Source organism: Lolium rigidum, chromosome 7 (assembly GCF_022539505.1).
Source record: "Lolium rigidum isolate FL_2022 chromosome 7, APGP_CSIRO_Lrig_0.1, whole genome shotgun sequence".
Taxonomy (NCBI): domain Eukaryota; kingdom Viridiplantae; phylum Streptophyta; class Magnoliopsida; order Poales; family Poaceae; genus Lolium; species Lolium rigidum.
The window spans coordinates 27,510,147-27,538,075 of NC_061514.1; the positions used below are offsets into that span (position 1 = coordinate 27,510,147).

Genomic DNA, 27,929 nt, shown 5'->3' on the forward strand with positions numbered 1-27,929 from the left:
TTAGAGGAATCGCACGGCGGAGGGCGCGGTGGGATGGCTGCCTTCCGTTTCTGCTTTGCCACCGCGGCGGGCCCTCCTGCCTTTGATTTCCGTAGCACCCGGGCAGCCTTGGCCATTCACGGGATAAGTTGATGCATTATGTTTGTTTGTCTAAAAGAAATTTTTTTTATAAGTTAGCTTTCAATAACCAGTCACGGTGAATCTAAAAAAGTTAGCATTACAAAAAATGTTCATATTGTCCAACAATTGTTCACGGACATTCAAAAAAATGATCATTATTTTACAAAAATGTTCTATGTTCGAAAAAGGTTCACCAATTCCAAAAACAAGTTCATGCATTTTAAGAAATGCATGTGTGTTGTAAATTATATATGTGCATTGAGAAATAAAATTTAAAGACCCGTGGCAACGCACGAGCATTTGTACTAGTATACATAAAAAATGCATTGTCGCAGCATGGTCTTTAGAAGTCACGACAGAAAGGAAATGTAAATCTAAATAGGGCTTGCATCAGCAAGAGTTAACACCGCTGCAAATGAAAAGATAAAATAACCAATAGTCAATTGGGAGTCGAGACGACAAAAGCAAAAGACTAATTCATGTTCAATACATTAAAGCGGCACGCATGTACCTTGGTGTTACAACGTACTGGTGACATACCAATTCATCTCGCCGACACTTCAGTTTTCACTCCTACCTCCACTCTGCAGGCAAGTAACGTTGTACAATCATTGAATCATAAACCTAGTGTACTTCTCATATGTAAGCTTTTGAGAGCTGGATCTATACATCTTTATTTGTTAGATCTCGTTACAAACAGAAAAATAGAGTGATCTCCTCACAGACAAAATGTGGACATTTATTTAAGTGTGAATGCTAATAACTTTAAAATTTATAAAAATATTCAAACTATTCAACTACTGGGAATTCGGAAGTTCATGGCATGCCATACCATCTGTATTGAATAATGAAGTTACATGGCATCGACCAAGAAAATAGTGGCCATTCTATTAAGGATTGAAGTTATACTACTTACTGTCATTAACTACGCATACACTAAAATAACCGCAGGTATCTTCTCCAAGGGGGCATCATGCACAAATATTCATATGTTTTCTACACAATTAATGTGAAGAGAGATAATTTTTAGATTTCTTACTTCCTTTAGCAGAGTAGTTGTCTCATGTAGAAGGCAATGCGGCCGCCGCAGTCATGCATATCGCAGTTGTCGTCACGGATGCCGGCTGCCGGCCTATGCAGTTCTGGGAGCTAATTTTGTGCAGCCCTGGCAGAAATAAAGATGGTTTAGCATATTCAAATTGAAGGATAATACAGTACAAGCTCAGTTCCTAATTTTACTCCAGAATCAAAATCTTCAAATATGAACATAAAACTTGGTCATTTATACATTGACTAGATGACCCGGTGCGCCCCGGCGCACAGGCAAAAGCGAGACGATACTGTAACCATAAGTTTTAACAGGTTGATGTTTATGTAATTATCCAAGAATTCATTAGGTATTTGGGAATCCTTAAACCTGTATAATCAATATTTTTCAGGGAGAATAAAATCTTTCAAGCAATTGTACACAAATAAGTAAGAGCTGCTTCCTTTAAGCAAAATCTGCATATGGCCAAGTAGATATCTCCCAACATTACATACAAATACATGCACCCACAGAGCTATGTAGGGTATCCCCACGTAGTGATGCACCCTTTCCACATGCATATCCAAGCAAAAGAACAAAGATGCTGTAGTGAGCATTCAAGAGATTAGTACAAAATAAACTACTCCCTCCGTCCCACAAAATAAATTTATCTGGTACATCAATCTCTGGTATTTAGAAAGTGCATAGAGTTTCAGTATAAGCTAATTTAATTTTGCCCCTCGCCCCTCGCATCCTGACGCCAGTGGAGTCCCTCGCCCCTCACAGCCTGGCGCCGGCGGCCTCCCCGTGGAGCTCGCAGCCTGGCGCCGGTGGGCCTCCCGCCCTCCGTGCCGGCGACCTCTCGCGCCGCAGGGCCAGCGGACTCCCGCGCTCCGCGGCCACTTCTGGAGCCGCCTCTCGCCGCTGCTGCTGGAAGCCGTTGTCCGATGCTGCTGGAGCCCCCCTCTCTCCGCCGCCGGAGCTCGAGGAGAACGAAGCTGCTGGAGCCGCCTCTCGCCGCCGCTGCTGTAACCCGGTGTCCGCCGCTGCTGGAGCTCCCTTTCACTGCCGCTGGAGCAAAGGAGGAATGCCCCGAAGCTGCTGGATTGGAGGGGGTGGAGGGGCGCGGCGGTGTTGGGGGACTGTTCAAGTCGGCGATCTTGCCGTCGAAGACCAGCACGTAGCTACAACGCACGTCACATCCAAGGAGAGCCGGAGTTAACAACCTGCAGATGTTGGATTGTTTCAGATCAATATTGTCTATCTGGTGTGAAATTTAACTATAACTCTGTAATGAAATTTGACTGTACTAACTTGCTGTAAACATTCATGAATTACAGTAAGCAGAGTCCTTATTCATTCAAATAACTGTAAGCAGAGCCCTTATTCACTCATGTAATCAGAGCCCCTATTCATTCATGAATCGAACACAGTATGTACCAAGGGCATTTTAAAACAGACTAACTATGTACCAAGAGCATTAAGCAAACAATAGTTGTGCAAACAATACTGCAGACTGGGTAACAAAAAAAGTGCAGTTTCAAATTTCAGCTAACGTTTTGCACAATGTTATATGTGCTGCTAGACTGAAACTATTTCACTGACAGCGTATATGCAACATTTAAGGGTAAACTCTCATACTAACTATGCACAAGATCTTTTCTTTATATTCGATTATATACTTCCATGCCAGCAACAACAGACTGCAGACTGCAGTTTTCAACCAGGCACAACAACCTGATCAAAACTGATGAATTTTGATCCAGCCTGGGCTTGTCTCGCCCTAAAAGAGTAATTTCTAATGTATCTACTCCAATAGTTTTGGTTTTTTATGCTAACACATATATGTCCCTGGCAATAGTTTAGGTTTTTTCAAAAAAAAAGCCAAATGATGCCAGCCATACCTGTCATATATTGTCCTGAAAAGAACACATGTCCCTCGAAATAGTTTTGGTTTTTATGCTAACACATATATCTACTCCAACAGTTGCAAGGAGTAGAACATGACCAACCTAGCAGTTGCAACGAAAACTCCCGACCATGCAAACAACCCAAATGATGCCAGTCATACCTGTCATATATTGTCCTGAAAAGAAAAAATATACACTAAGCTAAAATGGTGCTCCTGTGTAGCTAAAATGCTTGCACTATTGAACAATAATAGGAGTAGCTGTGACTTAATATCTATATTTTGCTGCTGACATATTCTGCAGCATAAGCTGATGGCACGACGCCAAGTCGTAAGTGGAATATCGACATCATTTTTATGCAGAACCAAGCAATCAGTAAAAAATCAAATCCTATACATCATAAAAGATCAAATCCTACACTACACTACAGAACCAAGCATTTTTATATGTAGCCACTACACTACACTGAAAAGATGAATGCAAAAGAATTGAAGTCCTTTGATGCCTTTATTCTGAACTTTCTGGTCTTGTTTTTAATTTAACAAAACCAACGAACCTAGCAATTACTCCAACTTCAGTCCTACAGCCAAATGCTGTTTAGGAGTATTTTGTCAAGCTTGTCGAACGTCCAAACAACAAATCCCAATTCAGTCCTACAGCCAAAATAATGTTTTATAAATACTCCCTAGTTCTCTCCCTAGTTCACATCTTATTGTAACTAATATCAAATCTGAAATTCCTTTAAAATCAACCATTGCTTATTATCTGCAAAATAAAATAACGGGGAAGATAAAGTGGGTTTTATCACCTCAACTTTATGCCCATGAGTACATAAGAAGAACTGTTCCCTAAATTAGTTTATTTAAGTGAATGGATACATGAAAAACAACACACATTGTATGCCCCTTTCAATGTGTGAACCATAATGCTGACTTGTTTAATGAACCACAAATAATTCATACACCATGCTATAAAAAACAATGAACCCTACAGAAGAACAATTTGGGTAAAACATTTATTTTAATCCGACTACCCTTAGTTCATATATAATTATCAGTTCTAGCTCCTTGTCAGAGATAAGATGAAGGGAAATGACCGTGGTGATGTGAGAGAAAGAGACAGAGATAGAAAGAAAGAGGATTTTTGAAAAGCTCACCTTGTTGTGTCGGAATCAGAAGCTGTCGCTTGACAGGCGCACCACTCCCCAAGACATGTTGTCTTGACCGCCATTTCTAAAGCATGTCCAGTCTGCTGCACCGTCCGCTGCGGTCGCCGCTGCTCGCCACCATCCCGTATCGCTTGAGCCACCTCTCTTTGATCCCTAAGATGGACCGTACCTGAGCAAAATCAACATTAACCAACTCAGGGACCTGAAAAGGAGAAGAGGACATTAAATTTCAAAACCTTACCTATCATCATGGAACCAAAATCCTAATGATATGAGGGTCAAATTTATGGTACTAAATATGGCACAATCTCCGATCCACTATAAATGGTTTAAAGCTACTTATGGAACTACACTTTTCACCAAGACCGCTTTTAGAACCTATTTATAACATACAAAGAAACAGCCAACTACCATAGAGTTGGCACGCTCTTTGCAGATCAGTGATATCACTGAAAACACTTCAGTTTTTGCTCCCTAGAAATATCCTAACTCAAGGTTCCAATTAATAAATATGTTATTTATCCAGACAGAACAAATGCTACATATTCAGAATTTAGTCCAAACGGTCTAAGTAATCATTCAGCTACAAAGGCAGTACAAAACGGTGGCATGAACAATTCAACTGAAAATCTAGAACATGAATGCTTCTAGCGCCAAAAACTCTACAATACCTGGACATCAATATCTTAATCTTGGCCTAGCTCAATATATATTCCTGCCACGGACGAGAGCATGTGGACTGCAGTGCAAAAGGCAGCAATATCTGAATCTTAGCCTAGATCCATATATATATATTCTTGCTACAGGCCAGAGCATGTGGGTTGCACTTCAAAAAAAATGGATGATTGATAAACACTACATTCAACCAGTATAGGCATATGCAGTCTTCTTCACCCAATATGCGGTACCATTCTCTTCTAGCTTCTCATATATTCTCTTCTGTCCTGAATATTCGCAGTACCATTATAATTTAGGCTGGGTTCAGAAAAGATGGTCTTAAGAAACCAAGAAAATAAACAAGATGTCAGGATAAACACCATCGAAGAATCAGCTCAGCTTCCATTCTTTCTATATAAAGTAGTAAAGAAGCACCACTTTAATGAAAACAACAACAAAAACCATGAGTTGTTTAATCATTCACCATTAATTCAGACATTATGCTACAAAAACCATGAACCCTATGGAAGAAAATGTGGCTAAAACATTTATTTTAATCCAACTACAATTAGTTCATACATAATCATTAGTGCATAGATTCAAACTAATGAATAAATTTGGAATAGTACACACACAAAAGTCACTTCCTTGTGGTCTCATATAGTTAAAAAGCCAATACATGAGAGAAATGCTAAACGCTTGGTTACATTTTAGGCATATTAACAAGAAAGGGGTGTATAAAAGGGATGAGCATTTTCTTGCCGCCCAAAATTATCTATGTTGTTTTTTTAGTCTCACCTGTAGTAAAGGTACTTCCTCAACTGGAAGTTGAACACCCAGATCTCCATGAGCCACCATTTCCTATAAACATTTCAAGAAGCTCCGCTGAGAACAATTTATTGAATGCAATTTTCATGACACAAGCGATCTAAGGAATTTAAATGTGGGAGGGAGAACGAATAATATAGGCAATGTTCAGGGCCTTACCCCATCTAAAGCAGCAATAATTGACTGCATGTTTGGAATTGAATCAACCCTCTGAGTTTTTGGAATGAAATGTATATCCACATTAGCACCTGATATGAAAATAACAAATTAAATATTGAGTTATCCACATCGTGAATAAGTAAAATAAGAGATACAAACAAATTAATAGCATTGCATCATAAATGGTAAACTGACTTCGGAATAAGAAGGGTTGATTTAAATGTCCTCTCTAAATATGATTGTACCCAATTGCTTGTGGCAACAATGTTGTAGACTAAAACATGGCAGGATAAAAGGAGAAGAATATCCTTTAACTAAACATGATGGATATACAAATGACAGATAGGAATAATAAAGATATGTAAAGGAAATCAACAATGGTGTGTTTTGAAGAAAAAGTAAGGAAATACACAATAAGCGGATCCTTCGCAGGCCAAGCAAGAATCACCCGGTTGGAGTTCACTTGGGAGTGCTAATCAAGTAGAAACAGACAATTGGAGCTAAAACAGGAATTTCAATTGTAAAATCCAGTAGCACAAAAAAATGTTTCGAGGACGTAAAACAAAAGGAACAACAACATACATGATTAGCATAATAAATCAAAATTTGCACTTTGTAACTGTTGACTACAGGCCAAAGTCAAGATTATGTGTGTGTGGGGAGGGGGGCCTCCTTTAATCAACAATATCAACGATAAAACTGAAAAGTTAGAAACAACATCATAATTTGGTAAGCAAATTCTCTACTGAGATGAGCACTGAAACCCACCTGTTCATTCAGCTTGTTGCCAGCGTCTGTAAAATCGACTACATGGTGATTGCTCATTATAGGAACATCGCCAACCACACGAGCAAGAATATCCTGCAGGGGCATGTGTCTAACAATCCTTGTGACTGGAAGCCCTCTCTCGGTTGCAGGAGTGAAGGTATCAACCTAGATGTACCTGAATAATAACATGGTTCAGTCAAATGGATGCCTCCGGCAAATGAATTTATGGCCATGTATAAGGATGAAACACTTACAGTCTGTTCAAGGAGAGATTCACTCTCACTTAAACCTCATTGATATTCATTGTCAAACATTATAAGCAACCAAGACCTCGGTAGTGTGTTTTTATTACTATATATGTACATGAAATAAAGATCACGTTAAGTATATAAGGCTTAATCCTTTATGTACATACTGAAGAGAAATTCAGAGATATGGAAAATCACCTCATACCACATCTCAGACAGGAACACCAAAAAAAAGTGTGTGAGGAGCAGTAGATTCTGACCTTGACATCGGCATCGAGTCCCATGAGCACCTTCTCCCATATCTGCATGTCTGCTCCCTACCTGCTTCACCAAGCACAGAAATCTAATCATATGAGGAAGAAACGATGATTAGAACGATCTAGATTGGCAGCAAACCACAAGAAAAATATATAGGGAGGGGAATAAGAGAGGGAGGAAGGGGAGCAGTGACCGAGCCTCCCATGGCTGCAGCTCCTCCTCTTGGCCAGCGCCACCCCAAGCCCCTCCTCCAACCAGCAACGGCCCCAGCATATCCTTTAATTACCTACCTGGGAGGAGAAAAGGCAGCCACGAGGAGGAGGGAGCAGCGCAGCAGCAACGAAGAGGAGGACCAGCACGACAAGATCGCGCCTGTCCTACCCTAGATCCCGCCACTCCTGCTCCAGATCCCGCCGCGATTCTTGACGTGTCGTCGCCGCAGCGCCGTTGCCCGGCGGCCACCTCCTCACCGCCGGCCAGCCCCGTCTGCTCGCCGCTCAACTGCGCCGGCGAGCTCTCGGAAGACGACGAGCAACGGTGGTGGCTCCGCCAGGAGGATGCGCGGGGAGGCCGAGGTCGCCGATGCGCGGCGGCCGCCGGTCTCCCAGCTCCTTCCTCTTGAGGCGGCCGCCCCCACGCCGGCCCGTCTCTGTCCGCAACCGTCGCCTCCGGTCGCCGCCGCCACCGCCGCCTCCGGTCGTCGCGGATCCGCCCCACGTCGGCCCGTCCCTGGCCGCGCCCGGCGCCTCCGGTCGCCGCCGCCATCTGCCCTCCTTGATCTCGCCGCACGCCAGCGCAGCGGAGCGACGGACGGCGCCTCTTCCCTTCTCCCTGCAGCCGCCGCGTCCAGCTATCGCCGTGTCCGGCCAGCGCCGCACGTCCCCGCCCCAGCCCCATGTGAGGCCGGAGAGGGCACTCCCAGGCCGGAGGAGGAGAGACGGGATTGGGGAGCCAGGGAGAGACGCCCAGCCGCCGCCGCATCCAGACGACGCTGTCGCCGGCCCCCGCGTCCAGCCGTCACGCTGAAGAAGGAGATCTCGAGCTCAAGCTAGTTGTGGACGACCATCTCAAGCCACTCACCACGCGCCACCGCCGTCCTCCGTGCGCGCTCCTGCAACGCCTCCTTCGGCCCGTCAGCGCGGCTGTCCCCGTCCGGCTCCATCCACTCGCGAAGGACCGGGCCGACGCAGGTCCGCCTCCCTCCTCCTCCCGCACGTTATCGCCGCCGCCGACACGGGCAAACAAGGGGAACGATGGGCGCAGCTGCGGGGATTTTTTTCACCACGGGAGCGATCTAGGGTTTTGACCCATCTCCACGCGCACAGGAAAATGGGGGAAGAAACGCGACGCGAACAAGCAGCGTCGTTGCCTCTGCTAGCCAACCCCACCCACGACTGGTCCCATAAGTCATTGGCTCGTTTCAAAGAGAAGAAAGTGCAGAAAAAATTACAGCATCGAACGGTTGTAGTGAAAAGTGGGGAACGAATTTACTATGGCAAGGCCAAACGGACGGATCAGATTCGTTTGCCCCTTTCAGACCCCCTGGTTGAGAGGGTAGTCTTTGAACATTTATAGGAGGAATTACTGAAAATAAACCGGTGAGGATTTAATTAAAAGACTGCTTACATATGACCTTTCAACAAAACAAAGCTATCATCAACCACTATTGAAGGGCGTCTAAACCTCTCAAAGATAAGAATTAAAGCTGCTTACAAAGGCTATCACCTACAGAATAAAACTATAGTGTGCTAACAGGGACATTTCTAAGAGACACGTAAGAAATCATTGATCAACATTATTTTGAATTAAAGAAAGCCATACACGAGAGTATAAACTATATGAGCAACAACCAACACTCGCTATGAAGGGAAAGGTTTCACGAATTCATACCATCAACTAATTATTTTAGCAGTTTGCTTCCGTTCAAAATATCAGAAAACTATACACAGGAGAAAATAGATATTGCATAGGCAGCTGCACTTACAGCTCGGCCAAACCTCTGCCGTACCAACACTCCACTAATCAGAAATTTCTGCAGGTTTGTTAACCATCACGAATTTTGTATCAATCAATTATGTTAGCAGTACTCTTCCGCTTAAAATGTAAAAAAAATAAACAGCAGAAAAGATTGATACTACATAGGTAGCCGCACTTACACTTTGCTGCCCCAAATTTCTGCTTTGCCTGTATCATCCTTCCTTTCCAATATTGGTAACTGACCATATGTATATGTCTTCGTATTTCACCAATGAGAAGAACTATCAGCAAAAAAGGAGAGCACATCAGTGCTGGATTAGAAAGCACGGAAGCATCACCAAATCAAGCAAAGCACATAAGCATAGAAAGAGGGGGAAGCTCGAGAAGCAGTTCTTTTCCCCACCCCTTATAATATAGGAGAGGTAATTAGCATATATTCTGAAACTTGGTTGTTGTATGATGGTATCTTTCGGTGTGCTCTCTTGCCGGAGATGTTCCTTTTATCTTTAAGAACCATCATTAATATGACATCATACTCAGCAATACAAAGAATGTAGGAAAATATATATATTATACATTTTTTTTCGATAAAGGAGCACAGCCCCAGCCTCTGCATCAATAGATGCACCCGGCTTGCATATATTATACATAGCAGCGGCCGTTTAAGTTTAGATCAAAGCATATTGTTTTTCACTACATAATTACATGTATGAGCCTTCAGGCTACATGGTTTTCTACTACGATATGTATAAACCATGACAATGCTTATTATACATATAATGATTTTTTTAAAGGATACTCATTGCAAAGTACGATTGAGGATCTATAGCAAGAACAATATTTGCATGGCCACGTTGCTACCTTGTAGTTGAAAGTACAGGAAGTCAGGTTCCAAACTTGTTTGTTCCTATTTACTTCAAGGGCAATATACCCTTGTCTGTTGCAGCAGAAATTTGAAAGATTTCACTGGTTCCAGACCGAATTAGATGTGGAAATAAAGTGGTATTTCACGTGATGGGAATATGGGATGCATGACACCTACCAATGAAATCGAAAAGGAATTAGTGCAAGAACGGATGCAAATAGAAATAGTAGAACCAGGTTGTGTAATACAATGATAATAGCTATACAGATTAAATAGAGCATTCAACCATTAACTATGCTGTAGCAACAGAGCATAAAAAAAGTTTGCAGGAATAACTTTAGGGGTGCGCGTTCTCCAACTTTCACTGAAAATCTGTTATAATTAAGCAGCAAGTGAAGAATACAGAGGACTATTTTGTTTTCCGTAAGAAGAACACACATGGCTAAGTCGTTGCAAGGAAGTACAGAAACAATCGAGCAAGGAATGGCAAAAACAACATCGACACAAGTTGCATTTGGGGACTGCTGCAGCAGGAACCTACTTCATATATACAGGCTAGTCACAAAAGGAACGAAATGGTCAGTGTACTGTTGGAAGTATCTACTTTCTATACATTGGCCATATGTTAACTTCTGTTTATAGAGATCGAATCTGATAGGTTGAGATCGCCACCACCCTAGTTGTCAGACTCTAGGAGATGCAGTATGCAGAGGAGATAAAAGGACATCCACAAGGGAAAGAAGACATCGTGAATCAGGAACAAATATTTCACAAGTACATTAGTCCAAGATGAAATCTAAGATGTGCTCTGACCTTTTAGTAGTTATGCATGTGGCCTGTCGCTGATTTGCATACTAAGCATCATTCTCATGAAACATGCAGACTGCATGTGGACCATGAAACATGCACACTGCACTGCATGTGGACCAATGCACCAAGAAAGTAAAATCAAGCTAGCAAATGAAAAGAGGACAGTGGAAAATCCATTTATCATGTTCGAGTACCATGGTCTAGCAAATTGGGTTGTGCAGGCAGCTGAAAAATAGGTAGGAACACATGATGACCATGAACCAAATAGAAATTCAGTTTCTAGTCACCAAAGACAACAACAAAAGATTTCATGTCGTATAAGCTTAGGCCTTGATCAACATGTAAGCACCAAACCTAAATGGGAAGTTAATTCAATGTCTAAAGTAATAGACATGGTACATCCCGTGATCTAAGTCACGGTATTTACAATTCTAAAATTAATGAAACAGAACATTCCACAATTTTGCAACGGAATAAAGCCAAATGTGGGCATATGCATTTATTCTCTACATCTCAGTAATCTTTCAGGGCAAGAATATCCTAACTTATATTATGTTTTCCTAATGCAATGACCCAGTTTGAAAACTGCATATGCACATCCAACAGTATTTGGTAACCTTATCGGTTGTTATTACCCCTATAAAAAAACTGTACCAACATAAGATAATATAGACAGAATAAAAAAGAACAGAGGCACTTACATGCATAGTACAGAAATGGGATCATGAGAGAAGTAGGCCTAGCATCAGAATAATGCTCTTGCCGTAAAATGAAAAGGCCAATAGCAATATTATTTTCAAGCTGTCAACACTATCAAGAAGAGAGATAGGTAATTAGTCGATTTTCTGAGAAAGTAGCATTCAATAATTGAAGATAGTAAAGAAATAAGAGAGCATACACCAACAAACGATAGCTTTGTAAATTATTCTATTCTATTTATGATTAGTGGTATTAAGAGAATATGGTACACAGAAATTCAAATTGACAACCAAACCAAAACTTTTCTTGGACCTCTAGGATGGCAGAATGTACTAATTACCTAGTCAATGATTTGATTATAATGCTCATTTTATGAAGGACGGGTCCAGCAAATAGAATGCATTTGGCAGTGCTCAAACCTCGGTCGCGCAAGGTTGAATCTAGCAACCTCTTCTCGTCCAGTTCTGTGGCACAAGCAAACTCGTCCAACTGTTGGTGTCACATATCACCATGTTTGTTTTCTTCACACCGTCATTCTAGGCGCCTCTTATAGAAGACGTCTGTTCTCGCATGCATCTACACCAAACATGGGCAACACGAAAAAAGGTAATGAATTATCCAACATGCAGTTATGGATTTTCATATCAGCCCAGTGTGAAATAAATAAAGCCTACTCCAGGGTAAAAAGCAGATGAAAATAAATAATTGGTAAGTAATTAAAGTTACCTTTATATGATTAGGAACATATTAGGCTCCTTTTTAGTACGCTAAAAATCAGTGATTATAACCCTGGATAAGTTCAGAAATCCTGAAACAGCGCAGAGAAGCATCAAAGTTTTAAGTTTCTGAACTGCAGGACTATGAATCAACTTCAACAACGGAGAACATAATTCTTACCTTCCGCTTGGTTTCAGGACAAGCATGCATTCAGCAGTTTGGTCTGATAATAAAATTGTCTCAAGCAGAATACACGCAGCTAAATCGAAAACTTGGTTAGAGCATGAAATGGCGAGGAAAGTAGCCCTTTGCCTCTAGGGAATTATTGCAGAGAGGAGGGCCAAAATCTGCAAAGAAAGAAATGAAAAACCAAAGAATGTAAGCATTCTAATAAGCTCAAAACTGAGAAAATACTACAGGGCCCATTTGCATACAAAAAGAAGCTAATGCAGATCATGCAGATCTATTTGTAACTAAGCATGTTTGCTAGTACAATGAACAAATAATTATCATTCAATTTACTGGCAGCGGACACAATAGGTCTTTACTTAGCTACTCTACTGCTCAGGCACCACAATCTCACCAACCAACCAAGGCGCAAATACCTCTGCTGTCCAGAAACATCTAAGTAACGGAACTAATCGAGTGAGGCAGTGAAACATGCTCAAGTTGTGCTCCCCGTCACAGGAAAGCAGCAGATCCAGTATGTCATAAAACTATTAGAGAATACAGATATGTCCATGTTTCGGCAAGCAATACGATAGATTTCATACATTAAAATTGCTATAAATTATCAATGTCCAGGTTTAGCTAGAAGCAGAATCCCTTTGCCCAAGTGTAGTGAAAGATCAATAAGATTAACTACATATGGAGTTCTTGTGCTGTATGACAAGCTGCATGAGATCGATCAACCAAGCAGACAAAGAGCTAACCTCCACGAGAGGTCTCACGTAGTCGACTGGGCTTCAGGCAAAGATGATCTCCATTATGAGGACCCCAGATCCACTCTGATTGTTCATCAATTTTTTGAGAAAAAGACAACCATAAATAAAAAATACACTGTAGAAAACAAAACGAAGATGTAAAAGAAGCAGAGGGAAATAAGTTTTGTTCAAGTGGTAGTGCTCAACTGCTCCTGAATATAAAATCCTACTAACTATACCGATTCCAAGAGATAACATTCACATCAGCATTTTCGGCATTCACATAATTAATGGGTTGCTTCCCTGTCTTTATATCCCAAATACATATCTTTCCATCCATCGAACAAGAGGCAAAAATGTCGGCTTCTGTGGGACTCCAGTGCAAGAATATAATCATAATATTTGAGACAATCAACGTTTCTAGAGAACATAGGAGTAGATATATGATGCATCATTCAGTAAAATGCCTACAGATCCTCAATGTTGCCGAGTGTCCAACAAAAGGTTTTTTATACTCTTCCCAAGTGTTCGAAGATGGCTCCGAGAGGTGAATGGACTTGTTGCAATCGCCTGCGTCGGAGAATCAGTAAACTGGTCTAGAATATATACCAAATTACGCGGCATGTAAAATTCAGTGGGAACTCGCAGCCTCCAACATAAACACAGAAAACCTATTAGCCCACACTGAGTGCGATGAAGCAGAATTGTGAGAATTTCAAGATCATGTTTTATTGCAGCTTCTAATCCAGTACCAGCATTAGTCATGGTAAAAGCAGGAAGAATCTATAATGCCTCTTTTGGTGGTTCAGATTTCAGCTGTGTAGAATAAATAATCAAATGGAAGTATCTAGCAGCACAATTTACTGAATTTTTGACTCATATATGTTAAGATGGAAATTGGACAACAGCTTCATTGTAAGTCCCCTCTAATGATTCTTGGTCATATATTTATTAATCAGCATGTAATGGATGAATATGAACACCTAACAACCACAAATAATATGAAGCCAAGGGAATACATCCAAACCAAATCGGCCTCGCTATGTAGTGGCAAACATATCACACACTAAGGATTAGACGGGGAGAGAAAAATGTGAGCAGAAGGGGAAGAGGAATAGAAGCCATCAGCACCTTATTCACTTATTTGGCATGGGCCAGTGAGGATGGATGTGCTAACGAGGTTGCCTGGTTGCACATCGACCTGTACGAGTCGTCTCCGTGGCGCCTGCGTCCCGTCCCTTTCTCCTCTATGCCATCAGCAGGACCAGCGGCCGCCTCCATGAATCTTGTCCCGCCCAAGGACAGCGCCCTGCTCGTGCCGCACGCCCGCGCCAAGGTCGGCGCTGCTCTGGGCCAGCCATGGAGACGACGGGAAGCGACGGTCGCGCCCAAGGCCGGCGCTGCTCCGGGCCAGCCATGGAAACGACGGGAGGCGGCGCTCGCGCCCTGCTCCCGGCCAGCCACGGAAACGACGGAGATCGGCCAGAGGAGGGAGAAGCTGCAGCAGTATAAGGGCAGAGGCGAGAGGTGGAGGAGAAAGCAGGGGAACGAGCAGGAGGGAAACAGACTACTCTGCATCTGCCGGCCACCAGCCGCGCTTCTCCATGCGACGGCACGACGCGATGGCGCTGCAAGCGGCGAGATGGGTGGTGGCGCGACACCCATGGCCCTTCCTCACCGGAGCCGACGAAGACAAGGCGAGCGCGGCCGTGCCAGATCGAGCCACTCGTCCTTGCCTCACTGCTCGTCCTTGGCCTTGATTACCCAGAGCGGGGCAGCGGCGGCTCGCCGGTGAGGAGGACGGCCGCGGCGGGGAGCGGCAGATGGGGAGGCGGCGGTGGACGAACGAGAAGATTGGGGGAGGAGCACAACTGGTTAGGGTTTTGGACCACGGGCTGCAGTTTTGTCTGATCTGGTCGCCGCGCGAGGAAATACCCAATCTACCCCTACAGGTGGAGATCTTTTTCACGACCCAATGGCAAGCCTGACCGAACGAAATCGACCCACAGTGACCGACGTGCGGGCCCGGACGGAAGTAGGACCCACGCGCAGTTGCTGGCGGGTAACACATGGCTGTTGCATGGGGTTAGCTAGCGGGAGGGCCAATCGAAACACTTGTTTTCTGGCCAGAATCAACGGACAAGATTGCATCGATGTGAAGATCCGATGGTCAAGAATCGCAAATCGCTGTGAGATCCCCATGGGGGTGCATCAATTATACCTTTAGATGAGGGATATAAATGTGATAGGCTACCCATAGAGGGTTGAGCCTGTTCCTCAAACATTACGTTTTACATGGTATAAGTGTCGTTGCCTATTCGACGGTATCTCGGAGGAGGGATCCTCACGATGGGGAGAAGAAGTAGGGGTCATCGGGCGGAGAGTCCTCGGGACGGTGGTACGCGATTTACCCAGCTTCGGAACACCTGCACGATGACAGGGCCTACTGCTGCTTGTCTGGAATTATCTGGGCGCTTTCGTGTTGTTACAATGAGTTGTGGTTGTCCCTCTAGGGCTCCCGGGATCTGGCTTATAAAGGCACACGGATCTAGGGTTTACACGGAGAGTCCTAACCGGAATACAAGTTGCCTAACTACGGAATATTACATTGCCGTGCACGTCAAGGATCCGCCTTTCCTTATATGTCGTACCGGATTCGGCTACCCCTGATGGGCCAGACCGGATCCGACTTTCAGGGTCGGTCGGTGGATCCGGCTCCTTATTCCTGGGCTGGAATTCATCCATCTTGTTCTACAGCAACTGGGCCGCCCGATGGGCCATATGCCACCATCACCGTATATGGGCCACCCGGGCTTGCCGGATCTAGGCACTGTCGATTTCCTCATCGTTTTTGGCCAGGATCTCCGCAACTTTCTTCATATTATCCTTTGGAGTTGCGAGCGGCTATTGATTTGTGGTTAGCATGAACTCCGGAAAATTTCTCTCTCCGTTGCAACTCTACTTGCAACTGGCCAACAAAAGATCAGTTGCCACCCCACTTGTAAGTGAAAAAATATTAGCACTGATTTCGGAGCATTTCTCTCTCAGTTAAACTTTAGTTGCAACTAGACAACAAAGGTTAGTTGCAACCCCACTTGCAACTGAGGGAAAGAGAATTTCGGGGTTCGCATGGATTCTGGAATATTTGTCTCCCAGTTGCAACTCCACTTGCAACTAGCCAACAAAAGGTAAGTTGCGACCCCACTTGCAACTAGGACAAGAAGAAATTCAACGTTAGCACGGAGATCGGAATATTTCTCTCTTAGTTGCAACTCGAATTGCAACTGGACAAGAAATGTCAGTTGCAACCCCACTTGCAACTCGAACAAAGAGAAATTCAGGGTTAGCACGGATTCCGGTATATTTCTCTCTCAGTTGCAACTCCACTTGCAACTAGCCAAAAAAAGGTCAGTTGCGATCCCACTTGCAACTGAGATAAAAAGAAAAATTCAACGTTAGCACTAATTTCAGACCATTTCTCTCTCAGTTAGTCAGATACAACTCCACTTGCAATTGGGCAATAAATATCAGTTGCGACCCCACTTGCAATTGGACAAAGAGAATTTAGGGGTTAGCAGAGGGTCCGCAATATTTGTCTCTTAGTTGCAACTCCACTTGCAACTGGCCAACAAAGATCAGTTACGACCCCACTTGCAACTGGGACAAAAAGAAATTCGAAGTTAGCATTGATTTCGAAGCATTTCTCTCTTAGTTGCAACTCAACTTGCAACTGGGCAACAAATATCTATTGCGACCCTACTTGCAACTGAAACAAAGAGAAATTCAGGCTGAGCACGGATTTCGGAATATTTTTCTCTCAGTTACAACTCCAGTTGCAATTGGCCAACAAAAGGTCAATTGCGACACTATTTGCAACTGGGACGGAAAAAAAATTCAACGTCAACACTGATTTCGAAGCTTTCGCTCTCAGTTGTAACTCCACTTACAACTAGGCAACAAATATCAGTTGCGTCTAGGGAACAATTCAAGGAACAATAATAATGTAGCCCCGAGTTAAAGAAAGGTGACTTAAATAAATAAATAAAATATTGTGTCTAGGGAAAAAATGTTATAGAAGGAAAATAGAAAGAAAAATAAATGAAAGAAACATTTATGCAAGAAAACAAATGACAAACAAGAAAATCAAACCAAAATTCTATCAAAGCCTAGAAGCAGTGCATATACCTATAAATGAGAAAGGACACGCTCGGATCCTCTATTTTTCAGATTTCACGCCTGGATATACGAGATAAAGAGAGGAGATGCACTTTAATAACAATCATCATATCTTCAGCATAGTGGCAAAGGAACCGTCTTTCCACATCAACAACCACGTTCGAGTGTCTCTTCCGGGTAATACCTAACCTTTTTAGCTCATTGGGCCAGGTAACTAAGCAAGCGCAGGCAACAAACAATAACCAGCCAAAAAACAATAGACCACATCAGCACGTTCACAGATGGGCCAGACAACTAGGCAACAAACAATAAACCACATCAGCACGAATCGTAAAGCAGACGACAAATCGAACGAACCAGGAGTCTACTGAAGAATTAGCAAAACCGTTATAACAAAATTACTCAGCGCGAGCGCGCCACTAGGCTATCGTGGAGAGCGCTGGTATAGGGCAAAGAGGGTTGCACTTGCTTGTTCTCAATATACGGGGTACTTCAAGTGTACCTATACAAGACAAATACAGTTTTAGGCACCCAATCTGCATCACTGGAGGCAGAGGAAGAGGACCACGTCGTACAAAGTAGTCATTCTGGCTTCATAATGCGCGAGGTGGGAAAGTCGAGCTAGATCTCCGTCGGGATTGGAGTTCTTTTCTTTCTTTCGTTGGGTTCTTGCCGGAATTGCTAAGGAGAGTATTTTGCTATCTGCGCGTGAGTTCTTGATTCATCTGGCGGCGGCGCAGGGTGGAGTCTGAGGTTCTAGCCGAAGATTCCTTCGGCTTTTCATGCCAACGTTCCGCTGCCACTCGCCGGAGATGGGAGGCCGCCGCGGCCTGTACGGCTTCGTGCTCTTTTTCGCCGCCGTGCTGCTCCATGTGCACGACGGGCACGCCCTGAACCAGACGTGCGACGCCAATGACCTGGCGGCGCTCCGGGCCTTCTACGACGGCCTGGACGGGAAGGGTGCCGGGTGGGGCGGCGGCGGGTCGTGCTGCTCCTGGACAGGCGTCTCCTGCCACCTCGGGAGGGTGGTGGGGCTGGATCTCTCCAACCAGATCCTCCGAGGCGTCATCTCCCCATCACTCGCCTCCCTCCACCACCTCGCCACGCTCAACCTCTCCCGGAACTCGCTCCGCGGCCAGGCGCTGCCGGGACTCGCCGCGCTCCCGGGGCTGCGGCTGCTCGATCTCAGCGCCAACGCGCTCTCCGGTGCCTTCCCATCAAGCGGCGGCGGCGGCATCTTCTTCCCGGCGCTCGAGGTGTTGAACGTCTCCTTCAACGAGTTCGCCGGGCCGCACCCCACGTTCCCCGGCGCCACGAACCTGACGGTCCTGGACTTCTCCGGCAACGCCCTCTCCGGCAGCATCAACGCCACCGCGCTCTGTGGCGCGGCACCGCTCAGTGTCCTGCGGCTCTCGGGGAACGCGTTCTCCGGCGAGATCCCCGCTGGCTTCGGCCGGTGCGAGGTGCTCGCCGAGCTCTGTCTCGACGCCAATGGCCTAACGGGCAGCCTTCCCGGCGACCTGTTCGAGATGCCGGGGCTGCAGAGGCTGAGTTTGCAGGAGAACAGCCTCTCCGGTGGCATCGGCAACCTCGGTAACCTCTCGCAGCTGGTGCATATCGACTTGTCTTATAACAGGTTCACTGGCTTCATCCCTGACATCTTTGGGGGGTTGAGGAGGCTGGAGTCCTTAAACTTGGCCTCCAATGGCTTCGATGGCACATTGCCCGGTTCCCTTTCAAGCTGTTCGACATTGAGGGTGCTTGGCCTAAGGAACAATTCGCTCTCTGGCGAGATTGCACTTGACTTCAGCTTGCTGCCAAGGCTGAACATTTTTGATGCTGGAACAAACAAGCTGAGTGGTGCTATACCTGCTGGTCTTGCCCGGTGCGCCGAGTTGAGGAAGCTGAACCTTGCAAGGAACAAGCTTGAGGGAGAGATACCGGAGAGCTTCAAGAATTTGAGTTCACTATTGTACCTGTCGCTGACAGGGAACGGCTTCACGAACTCGTCATCGGCAATGCAAGTCCTGCAGCACCTGCCCAAACTGACAAGCTTGGTGCTCACCAAGAACTTTCATGGGGGTGAGATTATGCCAATGGATGACATCAAAGGGTTTAGAAGCATGCAGCTGCTTGTCCTGGCCAATTGCGCACTCTCGGGCATGATTCCACCTTGGATACAAAGCTTGGAGAGCCTCAGAGTGCTGGACATTTCGCCGAACAAGTTGAGTGGAAAGATCCCACCATGGTTAGGCAATCTGAATAATCTCTTCTACATTAACCTGTCAAACAACTTGTTTAGTGGAGAACTTCCTGAGAGCTTAACACGGGTGAAGAGTTTAATTTCAAGTACTTATTTGAGAGAGAATGCATCAATAGAGGACTTCGAATTTTCTATCAAAGGCTTGTAGTACAACCATGTCAGCAGCTTCCCACCGTCTCTGATCCTCTCTAGTAACTTGTTTGTTGGGCCAGTCTTGCCTGACCTTGGCCATCTTGTGGATCTTCATGTACTGGACTTGAGCTGGAACTATTTCTCAGGGCACATTCCTAACGAGTTGTCAAACATGTCGAGCCTGGAAGTGTTGAATTTTTCCCACAACAATCTCAGTGGGAGCATACCATCATCCCTATCAAAGCTGAATTTCCTCTCCCGGTTTGATGTGTCATACAATAGCCTCACTGGGGATATTCCAACACGGGGGCAGTTTTCTACATTCAGTAATGAGGGTTTTGTGGGCAATGCTGCACTCTGCCTTCTTGGGAATGCCCCCTGCTCTGCAAATGCTCCATCTGTAGAAACAGGAAATGACGGCATGGATACCCTATCCGCAACGCCGGCAATGACATACATCACCGTGGAAGTGGGATTCACTTTCGGGCTTTTGATCGTCTGTAACGTACTGTTTTTTGCAAGGGCTTGGAGGGCTGCATATTTTCTGGCGGTTGATAGGTTCTTTGATATGCTATATGTAATGACAATGGTGAAGGTGAACAAGCTCAGAAGAAAATGGGATGGTAAAGATCATCCTTAAAACAAGTCACAGATGGCTCCTTCCAGATTCTATTCAGGGGGCTTGTGTGCAATTGTTTTTTACTTCACATGCATGCTATCTTTTTTTCCTTTTTCTTTTTTTTCAGGAAAATGCAAAAAATCTTTGCGTTTTATTTCATTCAATAGAAGGAGAAGAGTTTGTTATTACAATCATCCTAAGAGGCCATGGTTTTGAAAGCAGAAATTACAACTCAGTGAACACCCCAGGTGGGTGGCAGTAGAACACACATGCCTGGCGCACCGGCTCTGCCTAGAGGGTAGCTTCATCTCTGATCTTAGCGACGGCATTATAAAAGGAGGGTTCAGCTCCATTGAACACACAGTCGTTGCGCTGTTTCCATAAGAGCCATGGGTAAGGAGCCCTATATGCAGAGCTCATTCTCCCACCTTCTTCCTCTCAAGGAGCTACAGTACCTTGAGAGTCTTTCACCTCGCGCCGGGCCAATCCAAGGCCTTCTCTGCCGGAATAGCCGGCCGGAGAAGGCTGAGGAGAGGCGCCGGAGTATATATTCTTAGGTCTAGGGTCAGTTCGAGTCTAGGTTTAGTTTGTTCCCAAGTGGAGTCTGGCGAGATGCCGTCGAGGATTTGGTTGCCGGGAAATCGAAGCTGCTTTCCGGGGCTGCAAGAGGTGGTGCTGCTTCCCATGGAGCTCCGATGGACGGAGCCGGAGATGGGTGGCGGCGGCGCCCCTGCATCCTCCCCAATAAAGCTTGTCTGCCTCTTCTTTGTTGAGGCTGGCATCGCTACGGTCCTCCTTTTGAGCCACCATGGAGGTGGAGATGAGGAGGAATCCCTTGGCGAGGCTAGCGGATCGAAGATCTGGTGCCCTGGAGCATATCCTCTCCCTCGAGCGCAACACATGGTGGCCATTCGCGCCGCCATGATCTTTGGCCAAGAAGGTGGCCCAAAGTCAACCTCCAGTTTGGAGGCCCTCTCGATCCGCCGTTGGGGCTCGACGCCTCCACAAGGCCAAGTGGTTCGTCCCCGGCCTTGTGCAGGTAGCCAGCGGTGGGATCTCGTCGTCGGTCGGGAGTTCTCGAGCAACCTGCTCCTGGAGCTCGGCGGAAACGCCTTGAGCTCACCGGCGTCTGGTGGTGGTGAAGCCCCTGTCCTTGATCGCTTTTTAATTTTTCTTGCGGGATCTCGCCTTATCTTCAAATATTAGGTTTCCTAGGGCAATAGACGACATAGGGCCTTTTTGTAACTTGTACCTGCCACGTGCTTTGGAATGAAAGCTCCACCGGGGTCTCGACCCCGCCTGTGTTAAAAAAAAAGGAGCCCTATCGAGGCTAGACCTTTACACAGGGCTTTCGGTGTTGCATGCTTGGCCTTGCTCCACCAGCTAAGGAGTGTGTCATCATGTTCTGGGGGTCTAAAGGTTGCTCGCAGTCAGGAGAGGATGTCGAACCAAACCTAGCGGGAGAAGCAGCACCCCAGTCTAACGACTGCGCAAATGCATGCTAAATCAAACGGCGGCGACATAGTCGGACGGGTGGAATGAGGGGTGTGGCGACTACGGCCCCATCTCCCACGGCTGCCGGAGGGTCACCGCCTGCCTCCTCTACGCCTCATGCTAGGTCGATCGGGTCTCGGTTCCTGTGCCTAGAGGAGGAGGAGGAGAACGTGGAAGAGGAGGGCCGTGAACTCGCCGAGGATGTGGCATGGCTACTTGGCTAGGGCTTGGCATGGAGCCGCTGGTTGCGCCGATCGGAAGGGAGCCGGAGTTGGAGCGGGCGGAAGTAGAGGCTGAGTTCTGGACAAACATCGGTTTCCCCACGGTGGAGTCGAGATCTTGGCTGAGATCACCGCCGGAGGTACGGTTTGGGGATTGCAGGTCTGCGGATCGTGCGAGGTCGGAGTCGCCACTGCCGGTCGTGTCGGCCATGGGAGTCCCAAACCGGGCTGCTTCGACCTCACTGGTGGGACTGAGACTGTCGCGGAGGCCGACGATCAAACCATGGAGGGGACCTCTGCCTAGACGTCGAGTTACGCCGACGCCGGTGCTAGGGGCGTTAATGGAGCGGGAGCCTATGCGGTCGTCTGGCAAGCCGTCCCTATCAGTGGCGCCGCCTTCTTCACCGGTGGAGGCTACGGGGATGAGGCATCATCAGCCTGAGGGTGCGGCGCAAGCGACATCGTGGATGCCTTCGGCTCCGCCGACGAAGGAGGCGTGCGGGAATTACGCATCGTGGGATTGTGGGCCGGTTCGGCGGTGGGCCAAGCTGGGAGAGGCAATCTCGTCCCTTTCCAAAAACGCAACTTCGCCCTGAACTGCCTCGTTCATCCTTCAATCGATGTTTCTTCCTCGTCGCCCGCCACCAGCGCAGACCCTCCGATTGTTGATCCGACGTCTCCGTCCCGTCCCTCCTCGCCGCCCTCGTATCCCTCTCCAGCAACGCGGTGGCTCTCCTTCACTGCTGTCGTGCGCGGCTGCTCGCGGACGTTGACGCCGCGGATGGCGGGTGCTCCGCCTCGTCCACCACCACCATCGACCGCTCCTAGGGGCATGTCCGGCTTGTACGCCGAGGCAGCCATTGGTCGCCGTGGTGGGTCGGCACCAGGTTGCCAGAAGTGCAAGCCGAGACAGCGAATGGAGGGCTACTGCAAGCTCTACGCTGACTACTTCGCCGACGATCCATTGCACGGTGAGGCTGTTTTTAGGCGTTGTTTCAGGATGAGACGGAAGCTCTTCCTTAAAATTGTGTATGCCCTTCGAGAGTACGACTCCTATTTCAGATGCAAGTTGTATTGCACCGGCATGGTAGGGTTCTTGATACGTCTCCGACGTATCGATAATTTCTTATGTTCCATGCCACATTATTGATGTTATCTACATGTTTTATGCACACTTTATGTCATATTCATGCATTTTCTGGAACTAACCTATTAACAAGATGCCGAAGTGCCACCGCCGTTTTCTCGTTGTTTTTGGTTTCGTAAATCCTAGTAACGAAATATTCTCGGAATTGGACGAAATCAACGCCCGGGTCCTATTTTGCCACGAAGCTTCCGGAAGACCGAAGAGGAGACGAAGTGGGGCCACGAGGTGGCCACACCCTAGGGCGGCGCCGCCGGTGCCCCGGCCGCGCCGGCCCGTGGTGTGGGCCCCTCGTGCCGCCTCTTGACCTCGCCCTTCCGCCTACAAATAGCCTCCGTCGCGAAACCCCCGGCACCGAGAGCCACGATACGGAAAACCTTACCGAGACGCCGCCGCCGCCAATCCCATCTCGGGGGATTCAGGAGATCGCCTCCGGCACCCTCGCCGGAGAGGGGATTCATCTCCCGGAGGACTCTACGCCGCTATGGTCGCCTCCGGAGTGATGTGTGAGTAGCCTACCCCTGGACTATGGGTCCATAGCCGTAGCTAGATGGTTGTCTTCTCCCCATTGTGCTTCATTGTCGGATCTTGTGAGCTGCCTAACATGATCAAGATCATCTATCTGTAATTCTATATGTTGCGTTTGTTGGGATCCGATGAATAGAGAATACTTGTTATGTTGATTATCAAATTCATGTCTATGTGTTGTTTATGATCTTGCATGCTCTCCGTTACTAGTAGATACTCTGGCCAAGTAGATGCTTGTAACTCCAAGAGGGAGTATTTATGCTCGATAGTGGGTTCATGTCTCCGTGAATCTGGGGAAGTGACAGAAATCTCTAAGATTATGGATGTGCTGTTGCCACTAGGGATAAAACATTGGTGCTATGTTCAAGGATATAGCCACTGATTACATTACGCGCAATACTTAATGCAATTGTCTGTTGTTAGCAACTTAATACCGGAGGGGGTTCGGATGATAACTTCGAAGGTGGACTTTTTAGGCATAGATGCATGCTCGGATGGCGGTCTATGTACTTTGTCGTAATGCCCAATTAAATCTCACAATACTCATCATAATATGTATGTGCATGGTCATGCCCTCTCTATTTGTCAATTGCCCAACTGTAATTTGTTCACCCAACATGCTGTTTATCTTATGGGAGGGACATCTCTAGTGAACTGTGGACCCCGGTCCAATTCTCTATACTTAAATACAATCTACTGCAATACTGTTCTACTGTTTTCTGCAAATAATCATCATCCACACTATACATCTAATCCTTTGTTACAGCAAGCCGGTGAGATTGACAACCTCGCTGTTTCGTTGGGGAAAAGTACTTTGGTTGTGTTGTGCAGGTTCCACGTTGGCGCCGAAATCTCTGGTGTTGCGCCGCACTACATCCCGCCGCCATCAACCTTCAACGTGCTTCTTGACTCCTACTGGTTCGATTAAACCTTGGTTTCTTACTGAGGGAAACTTGCCGCTGTGCGCATCACACCTTCCTCTTGGGGTTCCCAACGGACGTGTCAACTACACGCATCAAGCAAACTTCTGGCGCCGTTGCCGAGGACCTGAAGGAAAGTTACACCACAAAGATTTCTATCTCCTACGTCAATCTACGCCAGAAGCAAATTTCTGGCGCCGTTGACGGGGAGATCAAGACACGCTGCAAGGGGAGTCTCCACTTCCCAATCTCTTTACTTTGTTTTTGTCTTGCTTAGTTTTACTTACTACTTTGTTTGCTGCACTAAATCAAAATACAAAAAAATTAGTTGCTAGTTTTACTTTATTTGCTATCTTGTTTGTTATATCAAAAACATAAAAAAAAAACTTAGTTACTTTTGTTACCATGTCTAGCTCTGAACCTGTTACTTCTTCGCCTGAAGAATTAGTCTTCACTTTTAAACAAGGGGATGAGGAGAGTTTTAAGGATGCTTGGTCTCGAATTTTTACTTTTTATCGTAAAACTGAACCTCAAATGACTCTAAGTTTGCTCCTTAGTAATTTTTATTTTGGTCTTATGATTCGCTATAGATATGCTTTGGATGCTTTAGTGGGAGGAGATTTCCTTCATTGCAATGGGGATCAAGCTTTTAATGCCATAAAGAAGTTGGTTGCATCACATGATTCAGCTAATAACTTTGATTTAGCCCTTATTAGCATTTATAATAGATTAAACAATCTCGAGATAAGTACATCTCGCTTGGATGACAACTATCACCATGTTCGTAATCGTCTTGAACAAGTTCTAGTGAACTCTAAACCTTCATTATGGGATCCTACTCGTTAAAATTGTTATTGGTGATCAAACTCTTCGTGCCAACCGTGATATTATGTCTGAATTTTGCCTTATACCCGAGAGCATTTATAAATCTTTGAAACTTTGGGGAGTTGATGAAGGAGGAGAAGAAATAACTCTCATTGATAACTCGTTATAATTCCTAAGGGAATAGCCGCAGGTGTGCATACAACCATTCTTGGAAGAACAATATCTATTGATTATCTTGTTATTGAATGTGTAGGGACAGGAAAAATCACACTCGGAAGATCCCTGCTAAAACTATTGGGAGCAGTCATAGATGTGGGAGAAGGCATCCTGGATTTCACCTCTATACCGGGGGGAAACCATACATTTCCTAAATCAAAGGGAAAGAAAAACAACAAGAAAGGTAAGGGTAAAGCCCAAGGTAAGGATGATGCACCACCCTCCGATAACACTTGATACACACTTTTTGCGCCTAGCTGAAAGACGTTAAAGAAAAGCGCTTATGGGAGACAACCCATGGTTTTTACTACAGTACTTTGTTTTTATTTTGTGTCTTGGAAGTTGTTTACTACTGTAGCAACCTCTCCTTATCTTAGTTTTGTGTTTTTGTTGTGCCAAGTAAAGTCTTTGATAGTAAAGTTCATACTAGATTTGGATTACTGCGCAGTTTCAGATTTCTTTGCTGTCACGAATTCCGACCTGCCTCTCTGTAGGTAGCTCAGAAAAATATGCCAATTTACGTGCGTGATCCTCAGATATGTACGCAACTTTCATTCAATTTGGGCATTTTCATTTGAGCAAGTCTGGTGCCATTTTAAAATTCGTCAATACGAACTGTTCTGTTTTGACAGATTCTGCCTTTTATTTCGCATTGCCTCTTTTGCTATGTTGGATGAATTTCTTTGATCCATTAATGTTCAGTAGCTTTATGCAATGTCCAGAAGTGTTAAGAATGATTATGTCACCTCTGAACATGTTAATTTTTATTGTGCACTAACCCTCTAATGAGTTGTTTCGAGTTTGGTGTGGAGGAAGTTTTCAAGGATCAAGAGAGGAGTATGATGCAACATGATCAAGGAGAGTGAAAGCTCTAAGCTTGGGGATGCCCCGGTGGTTCACCCCTGCATATTCTAAGAAGACTCAAGCGTCTAAGCTTGGGGATGCCCAAGGCATCCCCTTCTTCATCGACAACATTATCAGGTTCCTTCCCTGAAACTATATTTTTATTCCATCACATCTGATGTGCTTTGCTTGGAGCGTCGGTTTGTTTTTGATTTTTGTTTTGTTTGAATAAAATGGATCCTAGCATTCACTTTGTGGGAGAGAGACACGCTCCGCTGTAGCATATGGACAAGTATGTCCTTAGTTTCTACTCATAGTATTCATGGCGAAGTTTCTTCTTCGTTAAATTGTTATATGGTTGGAATTGGAAAATGATACATGTAGTAATTGCTATAATGTCTTGGGTAATGTGATACTTGGCAATTGTTGTGCTCATGTTTAAGCTCTTGCATCATATGCTTTGCACCCATTAATGAAGAAATACATAGAGCATGCTAAAATTTGGTTTGCATATTTGGTCTCTCTAATGTCTAGATAATTTCTAGTATTGAGTTTGAACAACAAGGAAGACGGTGTAGATTCTTATAATGTTTACAATATATCTTTTATGTGAGTTTTGCTGCACCGGTTCATCCTTGTGTTTGTTTCAAATAACTTTGCTAGCCTAAACCTTGTATCGAGAGGGAATACTTCTCATGCATCCAAAATACTTGAGCCAACTACTATGCCATTTGTGTCCACCATACCTACCTACTACATGGTATTTCTCCGCCATTCCAAAGTAAATTGCTTGAGTGCTACCTTTAAATTCCATCATTCGCCTTTGCAATATATAGCTCATGGGACAAATAGCTTAAAAACTATTGTGGTATTGAATATGTACTTATGCACTTTATCTCTTATTAAGTTGCTTGTTGTGCGATAACCATGTTTCTGGGGACGCCATCAACTATTCTTTGTTGAATATCATGTGAGTTGCTATGCATGTTCGTCTTGTCTGAAGTAAGAGAGATCTACCACCTTATGGTTAAGCATGCATATTGTTAGAGAAGAACATTGGGCCGCTAACTAAAGCCATGATTCATGGTGGAAGTTTCGGTTTTGGACATATATCCTCAATCTCATATGAGAAAATTATTAATTGTTGCCACATGCTTATGCATAAAAGAGGAGTCCATTATCTCGTTGTCTATGTTGTCCCCGTATGGATGTCTAAGTTGAGAATAATCAATAGCGAGAAATCCAATGCGAGCTTTCTCCTTAGACCTTTGTACAGGCGGCATAGAGGTACCCCATTGTGACACTTGGTTAAAACATGTGCATTGCGATGATCCGGTAGTCCAAGCTAATTAGGACAAGGTGCGGGCACTATTAGTATACTATGCATGAGGCTTGCAACTTGTAAGATATAATT

The 27,929-nt window shown here is 45.3% G+C and overlaps 1 long non-coding RNA gene and 1 pseudogene across 9 annotated transcripts; one reads left to right on the forward strand and one right to left on the reverse strand.

The window, feature by feature from the left end:
• Positions 1-2,058: 2,058 nt before the first annotated feature.
• Positions 2,059-7,550, reverse strand: LOC124678755. 9 transcript variants are annotated; one of them, XR_006994630.1, is made up of 10 exons: positions 7,434-7,550; positions 7,084-7,206; positions 6,892-6,988; positions 6,638-6,812; positions 5,870-5,958; positions 5,681-5,743; positions 4,214-4,427; positions 3,614-3,710; positions 3,052-3,233; positions 2,059-2,373 (listed from the first exon to the last, which is right to left on the reverse strand). It is a non-coding gene; the product is annotated as an uncharacterized LOC124678755 (long non-coding RNA). The 9 variants fall into 9 exon arrangements; XR_006994627.1 differs by lacking the exon at positions 3,614-3,710 and having other exon boundaries at positions 2,062-2,373; positions 3,160-3,233; XR_006994629.1 differs by lacking the exon at positions 3,614-3,710 and having other exon boundaries at positions 2,063-2,373; positions 7,091-7,206.
• Positions 7,551-18,122: 10,572 nt separating this feature from the next.
• LOC124671073 lies at positions 18,123-20,345 on the forward strand (annotated as a pseudogene).
• Positions 20,346-27,929: the final 7,584 nt, after the last annotated feature.